The following is a 9,684-nucleotide window of genomic DNA, read 5'->3' on the forward strand; positions in this document are numbered from 1 at the left end:
ACTAACACATTTTTCATTGTTGCCACCATGAGGGCCTCTCTCCACCAGACTTATTTCTGCATCTTAGCTATTGACTTAGTCACTGCCAGTTTAGATGAAAGATAGCTCAAAAAGAGGCTTCAGGGTGAAGAAGCTGTTATTGCCCTGCCCCCTCCCCAGAGACGTGTGGTCAAAACCTTGGGTGCACACGTGCACACAAAACACACCCAACACTCCTAAAAATGCATCTCTCTGACAGCTCCGCCCTGCAAGCATCTTAAAAATAGCAAGCAGAAAAACATACAATCTTTTTTGGATGACCTTGATTAACAAAGGCCTTGATCTTCCAGTGATTTCTACATCAGCTGATTTCTGTATTTCACCATGGCTCTAGAATGTCAGAGATGCCGATTTCCAAAAGTTCAGAAAACACTGATTAAAGAAAGGAAAAGTATACAAAATAATCTAGCTCTACGAAATCTGCTGCTATTCTAGAGGAAATCTCAGAATAATAGTATTTTTTGTTTTACTGTCCTCACCAAAGAGAGATGTAAGGCAAACTGATTATGCAGGACTTTAAAAAACAGATAGATCAAAAAATCCTGCTCCCTCCAAATAAACACCCTGTAAAATGGTGTTAGTGGGGTTGCTTCCAAGAAAGTAACTACAATTTCTATGGCAGATTGGTTAGTAATCTTACAAATCGATTCAAAGCTAACCCTGATTAAAAACCTGTTATGCCAATATGTGGTCAAACAAAATGCACTCAGGTAACACTAGTGGTTTTGAGAACTTCAAAATTTCTTTAAAGCAATAATTTTAATTCAGTTCTTTCTGGTCTAAACTTTTTCATCCCATTATGTCAAAAACTGTATTATTCATCCATTTGTCTGTCAGAACGATTCCCCCTAGGCCCATATACCAGTGGTTCTTCTATTCCAAACCTTCCATTACATCCTGCTATCGAGAGTCACAATTTTCAGTGAAAGCCTCTTGTGACTTTTGACAATGTTTTACAGTGAACTAGACCAGGAAGCTCAGAGTTAAGGAAATCTTCCATTCTGGCAATGAATATGTAACAGGCATTACACTGTGCAGTATACCAAAAATGTAAGGTTCATTAAGTCTTTCAAAGGTAAGAACTTCCATGTAGTTTGAATGAACCTGTCTTCACGATGGCATTAGCAAATGATATTTTGGGGCAGGAGATATTAATACTACACATTAAGGAACAAATTTGTTTAAATGTTTTATAGCTATGTGTGGTTGCAGATGATCCAGGAATAAATAAAAAGTGAATAGTCGTCCAACTTTATATGTAAATTTTCCTCAGCTTATATACATAAGAATGTTCTTTGCTATTAAATTCCTTCATATTAACAAGTAGTAGTGTAACTAATATATAAAATAAAGTCATTCTCTTTAATGAGAATGCTAAATATTTTAAAGAAATGCACAGCTATGAAATATTGTCAAGGGCATTTTTATACTTAAGTTTAAGAACACTTATGACTTAACTCTTGAATAATTTAACACATTCAGCCTTGAAGTACTATTTATGTATGTTTTTTAATGTTCATACTTACGTTGGCTTTTCTTTGCTCAAGATTTAGAACCTTTGATATCTGTTTATAAAATTTACATCTTTAATCTCCCAGCTCTGTGCATTTCCCCATTCAACTCATGCAACAATATGGGGGGGGGGGGGGGGGGGGGAGAGAGAGAGAGAGGAAAAAGGAGCTAAAAGCTTCACACAGCTTAGAACAGAGACTGTGTGTTTTTTAGCAAACATAAGGACAGATTTTAAGGAAATAAGCTTCAAGTAGAAAACTGATAAACACAAGCCACCTGTACAGCTCAAATGAAGGATTTGCAAATGAATTTATGAGCTTTCTCTGAGAAGTGAAGAAAGCCCCATGAAGCTCCCCAGCATGCCTTGAGAACTCTGATTTCTACCTCATAGGTCCTTTTGGAGAGCCCCACGCCTAAGCACATGTGTGCAGGGGACTAAGGGGGAAATTCCCCATGTGACACCTGCATGAGTGATGATACCCAGCTGGGGCTGGGAGGGGAAATGACACCCAGTGCTCCTTGCTCATCATGAGTTCCCTGGGGTCTGCCCAAGTACAAACCCATTGCCATATGTGCCGGAGCAAGGACAGCATTCCCAGGAGCACTTTGCAAATTTTGGCATGGAGGCTAATCTACCTTCACACCCAAAACATTTAGGGTCATTCAGCTGATTACCACAGGCAAAAATTTTGCTGAGTGATGAAAAAGAAGCCACGCTTCCCTTGTGATCATGACACTGCATGAAATTCACTCCAGGATAAACAAAAACATCAACAGAAACTGTTTGCAGCATATCTTGTCACCTTTCATTACAGTCCTTTGCAACACGCTGATTTTTTGTGACACAGCAGATGTAACTTGACATGTTATACACTGAGCAATGACTTTCCGGAATTTCCAAGACATGTTTCTTTCAAAAAGCAGCATCTCGACCAGACAGTTGGAGCACAAGTACCTTTAAATCTGAGGCTAGAAAAGCCAGGCTGAGATGCAAAGAGCGTTGCACACAAAATATTCGGTCTGACTTCTCGCTTGTATTTTATGTGCTACAAGCCATAGGCAAGGAGATGGACATACCATCTAGCACAGTGAATGAGTTGCTGCCAAGACAATGTTACTGGGTAACTATGGGCTGCTCAGTACTCATTCTGCCTCTGATAGTCATCACTTGCCAGTGTCCAAATGGATTATATATCTCTGGTATGCTTGTGGTATAAAGGAAGATGAATCTGAATATCTGCAAATGCTGGGCTCACAGAACAATGCATTTGGAATGGAAAGGAAGTTTTTCAAGGGTGGGGGGGGAAGAAAAACAAAAGTTGGTAGGGTTCTATGATGATGAGGGTGATGAGATGCACCCAAGGGTGCTGAGAGAACTATCTGATGTTATCACTCTGTCACTCTCCATCATTTTTGCCAAATTGTGGTGAACAAGAGAGGTGCCTGAGGACTGGAGGAGAGCCAGTGTCACTCCAGTCTTCAAAAAGGGCAAGAAAGAGATTCCAGGGATATACCAACCAGTCTGCCTCACCTCCATCCCTGGAAAAATGATGGAGCAGCTCCTTCTGGAGGGCATCTCAAGGCACTTGGAAGAGAAGAAGGTTATCAGGAGGAGTCAGCATGGATTTACCAAGGGGAAATCATGCTTGACTAACCTGATAGCATTCTATGATGACATAAGTGAATGGGTAGGTTCAGAGAGACCTGTGGCTGTAATCTACCTTGACCTTAGCAAGGCCTTTGACACTGTCTCCCATGACACTTTAGTGAGCAAGCTGAGGAAGTGTGGGATGGAAGAGCAGACAGTGAGGTGGGTTAGGAACTGGCTGCAAAACAGAGTTCAAAGAATGGCGCTTAATGATGCCAGGTCCATCTGGAGAGCTGAAACCAGTGGAGTCCCCCAGGGATCAGTGCTGTGCCCAGTCCTGTTCAGCATCTTCATCAATGACACTGATGAGGGCACAGAGTGTCTGCTCAGCAAGTTTGCTGATGACACCAAATTGGGAGGCTTGGCTGATACAGCTGAAGGCTGCGCGGCCATCCAGAGAGACCTGGACAGACTGGAGAGCTGGGCACAAAGAAACCACATAAGGTTCAACAAGGACAAGTGCAGAGTCCTACACCTGGGGAGGAATAATAAACCATCCCAGGTTGGGAGGTGATCTGCTGGAGGGCAGCCCTGTGGAGAGGGTCCTGGTAGATACAAGTTAACCATGGCATAGCAATGTGCACTTGTGGCCAAGAAGGCCAGTGGGATCCTGGGGTCTATTAAGAACAGTATCCAGCAGATCAAGGGAGGTTCTCCTTCCCTTCTACTCTTCCCTAGTGAGACCTCATCTTAAATACTGCATTCAGTTTTGGGCTCCCAAGGTTAAGAACGGCAGGGATCTGCTGGAGAGGGTCCATCAGAGGGCCACAAGGATGATTAGGGGACTGGAACACATTCCTTATGAGGAGAGGCTGTGAGACCCGGGACTTTTTAGTCTGGAGAAGAGAAGACTGAGAGGGGATTTAGTAGATTTATAAATATCTGAGAGCTGGGTGCCAAGAGTGGGGGGACAGGCTCTTCTCACTGTGATAGGACAAGGAGCAATGGATGTAAGTTGCAGCACAAGAGGTTCCACCTCAACACAGGGGGGAACTTCTTTACTGTAAGGGTCACAGAACACTAGAACAGCCTCCCCAGAGAGGCTGTGGAATCTCCTTCTCTGGAGACTTTTAAGGCCCATCTAGATGCATTTCTCTGTGACCTGAGCTCTGGCAGAGGGGGAGTTGGACTCGATGTTCTCTTTGGGTCCCCTCCATCCCCTGACATCCTGTGATCCTGTGGTCCTGTGAACTGCCACACATTTTAACACAGAGGTGTCTTTCAAGCTGGAAATTGTACACAGTGATCACTGGCACACCAAGCTGAGTAATGTCTTTAGTGCTGACGATTCAGAAAAGTATATTGGCAGAAGCAGTCACAGGGATCTGGTCCTGTGGTGTTCATAGTCAGATCGCAGCTGAGCAGGAAATCATCAAAGGAGAAGGATTAGGGGTCCCAGGCTGCTCTGCCAGAGACATTCCACTGAATCATCTCACTGAGCAGAAGTGCTTACCCTGGTGAGCACTTTCGAGAGTGATTGCTTTCTGAGTCTTGGACACTATTTGCTCAGGAGAGGCATGGAAGACTAGAATCACAGAACTGTCAGTGTTGGAAGTGAGCCCAAGGATCATCTAGTTTCACCCCCTCTGCCATAGGCAGGGACACCTTCCGCTAGATCAGGTTTCCCAGAACCACATCCAGCCTGGCATTAAAAACATCCAGGGATGGGGCTCCCACCACCTCCCTGGGCAACATGTTCCAGGACCATGTGAAATGGAAGGGTGTAGCTGCACTAGACCAGATCCTCCAACAGTGGCAATGGGATTGCAGCACTGAGCCCATTTGCACCCACTCAGCATCACTGAAATGTATATATTACCCCCATTGTGGTCTTCTACTGAGCAGCACTGTCAGCACAGTCTTTGGATCCCAGGAAGGAGATACCTCATGCATCACCTCTGCCTTCACTTTCCAAAAAAAAAAAAAAAAAAGGAGGCAATCTTTGTTGCAACATTAAATGAAAATTTGTAAATAAAGAAAGAATTGGAGAATGAAAGCACTCATCATTTCCCTTAAACTAAGCAATTCAGGGTATTTGGGATATCAGTAGAAGGATCCAGAAATCTCAATGGGAAGTCAAAGTTTACAACAGGAATTCAAGACAAAATGAATGCTGCAGCTGTAATACACAAACTCGCAACCTTCCCAAGCCTCACTCCTTTAAAAAACACCAAAGCCTCTGGATCTCATAGCTTCAAGGATCTCGTTTCCAGGAGTGCCTCCTATAGAGCTTTATTTCCTTCTGAAGTCTGCTTTCTGTTTTCTTGCTAGGAATATATTTAGGTAGGAACTGGCCTTTACATCCACAGGCAACCCTGGCTATCAGTCAATCTATCAGTAAACCATTCATGAAGTTCACTAGACAAAGGGTTAGAGCACTAGTACCACAATAATGTAGAAACAGAAATATTACAAAGTAAAGGCTTATAAAATAATAAAAATTCTACTTAGTTCAGATACCTCCCAGTGCCTTTGGCAAAATACCTTAAGCATTCCACATAAGGCGGGCATTGTCTTTATAAGATGGCACCTCATAAAATGGTATTAAATATCACCAACGGGGCTTCATATTTCATCCAGCAGGGTTTAGGCCAGACATGTTCTATATCACACATTATTAGAATGACATCTGCTTTGCAAGTTGTGTACCCAGGAGCATACCTTGATAACTCATTTCAGCACTCATTCTCGAGGCTTCTGTGGCTTCGTAATACCTAATATGTTTAACTCATTTTGAACAGAAGTCTAAAGCCTGTCGTGGCCCTCTGGCCAAAACTGTAGCTGTCAGGCAACGGAGCCAGCTATCAAACATTACTCATTTATCATTAGTGGTGATGCAGCTGTACAGAGAAATGTACCCACTGAAGTGAAGGGCTGTCAATTGTTCCCTGTATAATACTCTTCTTCTCAACAGGGCATTTCTCCATGGACGTATAGCTGGTGCACTTCACTACTTCCCCACAGCACAGAATTTATGGTGGCGAGGAAATGGGGAGGATATTTTCATTTAAATGGGTCTACCACAAGATGAATAAAGCAATCATCAATAGAATCTGTAAGTGGAGAGATAGGCAATGTGCTGTTGATAAACATTACTCGTCGGCATGTGTATGTATAAGCATGAGGGTGTGTCTGCACATCTACACGTGAGGGGGCATCTGCACATCTACACGTGAGGGGGCATCTGCACATCTACACGTGAGGGGGCGTCTGCACATCTACACGTGAGGGGGCATCTGCACATCTACACGTGAGGGGGCATCTGCACATCTACACGTAAGGGGGCATCTGCACATCTACACGTGTGGGGATGTCTGCACATCTACACGTGTGGGGACATCTGCACATCTACACGTGTGGGGGCGTCTGCACATCTACACGTGTGGGGACATCTGCACATCTACACGTGAGGGGGCATCTGCACATCTACACGTGTGGGGACGTCTGCACATCTACACGTGAGGGGGCATCTGCACGTCTACACGTGAGGGGGCATCTGCACATCTACACGTGAGGGGGCGTCTGCACATCTACACGTGAGGGGGCGTCTGCACATCTACACGTGTGGGGACGTCTGCACATCTACACGTGAGGAGGCGTCTGCACATCTACACGTGTGGGCACATCTACACGTGTGGGGACATCTGCACGTCTACACATGAAGGGGCATCTGCATGTCTACACATGAGGGGACATCTGCACATCTACACATGAGGGGACATCTGCACATCTACACGTGAGGGGGCATCTGCACATCTACACACGCGGTGTTTATAAATAAACTCTGGATCTGCATTGGTATTTAAAGCCTGGTGCATGTTCCCTCTGAAAGGATCTGCTTCCTCCTTGTTCATCATTTCAATAAGGAGACTGGAATGTGCAATTTAGGCTTCAAATTTCCATGAGTATTCTACCTACAGAACTTAAACACACACTACCTTGAACTTTGCTATCCTCAACTCTGCTCCCTAGGGAGGAAAACAGCCCGATTAAATCTATATGAGAGATCTCCTGACTACAGACACTGCTGCCTTTATTCACAAAGGCAAAGCACAGCAATGGCCTGGGAAAGCACCACAGTTAAGATAGGATCTTCAGGCTCCTTTGAACCACTACTGCATGCAAATATTTGTACACATGCATTATGAAGAAAGTGTGGCACAAGTCTCCAAATTTTTGTTTGTCTCTGTACAAGTGCAATACTAAGGAGGGAGGCAGGCTCCAGAGTCAAAGAGCAGAGTGATGGCTTTCACATCTGCCTTTCCACTCAATCACTGGGGTTTCTCCTTCAGAGCCTAGGAAGGCCAAATGGAATTTGCTTGTGACTTCAAAGGCTATGATGCCTTGAGATGTCAAATGTGGGTCTTTTGGTGGGAATCCAAACTCCCCTGAAGTGAACAGCCAAAACACACCTGTTGCTTGCACTAGATTCTGACTTTCATCTATCTGTACCCAAGTTTCTGGAAAACAGAAATGGTCAGTCACAATGCTCTGTGCCTAGGAAGTGGCTTCACCTCTTAGGGCAAGGAGCAGCTATAACCATCAGTCCTCTTGGTTGTGCATGAAAGACAGTGTAACTTTGAGTAGATGTTACACGAAGCCTTATTTATCTTACCCAAATTGCTAGCCATCCCAGATTCACCCCAAACGAGGTTACTGAAAAAAAACACTTGAACTTTCTTCAAAGAACATCAAACAAAGCTTTTTGTCCAACATAGTGCAGCAAAGAATCTGTAACAAAACCACTGTCACAGAGAAATGTTTTTTCCTTATCTTGGTCTAGTGCAAAGTATCTATGAATTCTACCACAGATAATGCCACCTTTTAACATAACAGCAGCTGAACAACTTTCTATGCAGTATTACAATCTTCTGGAACACTTTCATTGCAGGTATAGAAACCTAACGACCAAAACACACCTACACTTCAGTTCTGTCCCATGTTTAAACACGGTTGTTAGCACCAGCATGGTTCTCATCTGTAACAATATGAATAACAGGAAAAGGGAGAAAGAATGCAACCTTGAAAGATGCAAACATGAGACTGCTTCTGAGGAAAAGTTTCTCTCCACCAGAATGAGACAGCAGTAGACATAGGCAGAATTTCAAGATGCCTAAGGCAGCAGTGCCTTGAAGTGATGCCACTAAGGAGAGTGGAAGTCCCACAGCCTAGTTTGTGTATGTTGAGGATCTCCTTCCTCCACTTTCCTACCTTTGAAAACTATTTGCATGCCATGGCATAGGTATTGCACGTCATCTATCCTTTCCACTCTGATCACTGAGCCAGGAGACTTTGCATTACTTTAGAAACACAAGGACATTTTGTGCCCAGATGAAAATGAATGCAGCAGAAAGGAAGATGATGAATGACAAAGTTTTCCTGACAGATGTAGGCTATAAAAAAAAAAAGATCACGATGTGGTAAAACAAGTCTAACCAATGGGGTAGGCCAGAAACTTGGTGAAGCAGGTTTCCAGTGTAAAGCAACACCACCAAATTCATGCAAGAGAAAAAAAGAAACAAACTACCTTAAAGCCTAACAAGCAGGCAGCAACTTGAGACAGAGCAGGACACTAAGGAAAGTGGAAATATTCACTCTTGTGTGATTTCCCTCCTTTGCAGCCCATAGTCTCCCATGAAAAGGATCTGACACCTCACAGGCAGGGTGCTGAACCAAAGAGCAGTGCCACGGGACTCAAGCAGCTGCACCTGCTGCTGGCAAGCTGAGATAGGGTTCACCATGCTCCATGGAGCAGGACCACAGCTGCCAAGGTTGCCTCTTTGACCTGCTCTGATCTTATCTGCACTTCCAGGTGCCTTTGAAGCCTCATGCTCTCATATTACCACAGATCCACACCTACTGCCTTGCCCCACAAAAAAACTTAAACACATTTGTGTTCATTCTGTACCTTCCATCTTAAATGAAGGTATGAGCAGAAAAGCATTGCAAGGAAGTGGCAAATGGTGATTTCAATAGTTGCATTTCATTTCTGAAACAGCAAGAACCATCCTTAGAGCATGCCCCCTGCTTCCTTATTTTTCAGCCAGACTCTGGACAAAATCCATCTTTCCAAGTCAGAAGGGATATGTATGACTGCATAAAATCCCAGGAGCCTCCCCTCCCCTCAAAATATCCACAGGGGTTTGTAAACACGTCACATGAAACAGCCTCTTTATCCATTCCCTAGGGCCAAGTAAGCTCACTCTGCAACACACCCAGCTGCTTGTGCGCAGATAGGAGCAAGGTTTGAACACAGGCACTGAAAAACGTATTACAACTCGACCACACTAGAAGATTTGTGACTTTTTAGATATAATTTTTCTAATATTACATGCTAGAAGAAATTATAGGGTCAGTTATGACTACCACATTTACAGGAGAAGCAAACTGTCAGCCCACATAGGAAACAGCCATGGCTGAGCCCTGTTAAGCCCTGTAAACCAGAGGTCAGAGGCTGCTCCTGGACATTGAACATATCCAACAAA

Source organism: Pogoniulus pusillus, chromosome 7 (genome assembly GCF_015220805.1).
Source record: "Pogoniulus pusillus isolate bPogPus1 chromosome 7, bPogPus1.pri, whole genome shotgun sequence".
NCBI classification, from domain to species: domain Eukaryota; kingdom Metazoa; phylum Chordata; class Aves; order Piciformes; family Lybiidae; genus Pogoniulus; species Pogoniulus pusillus.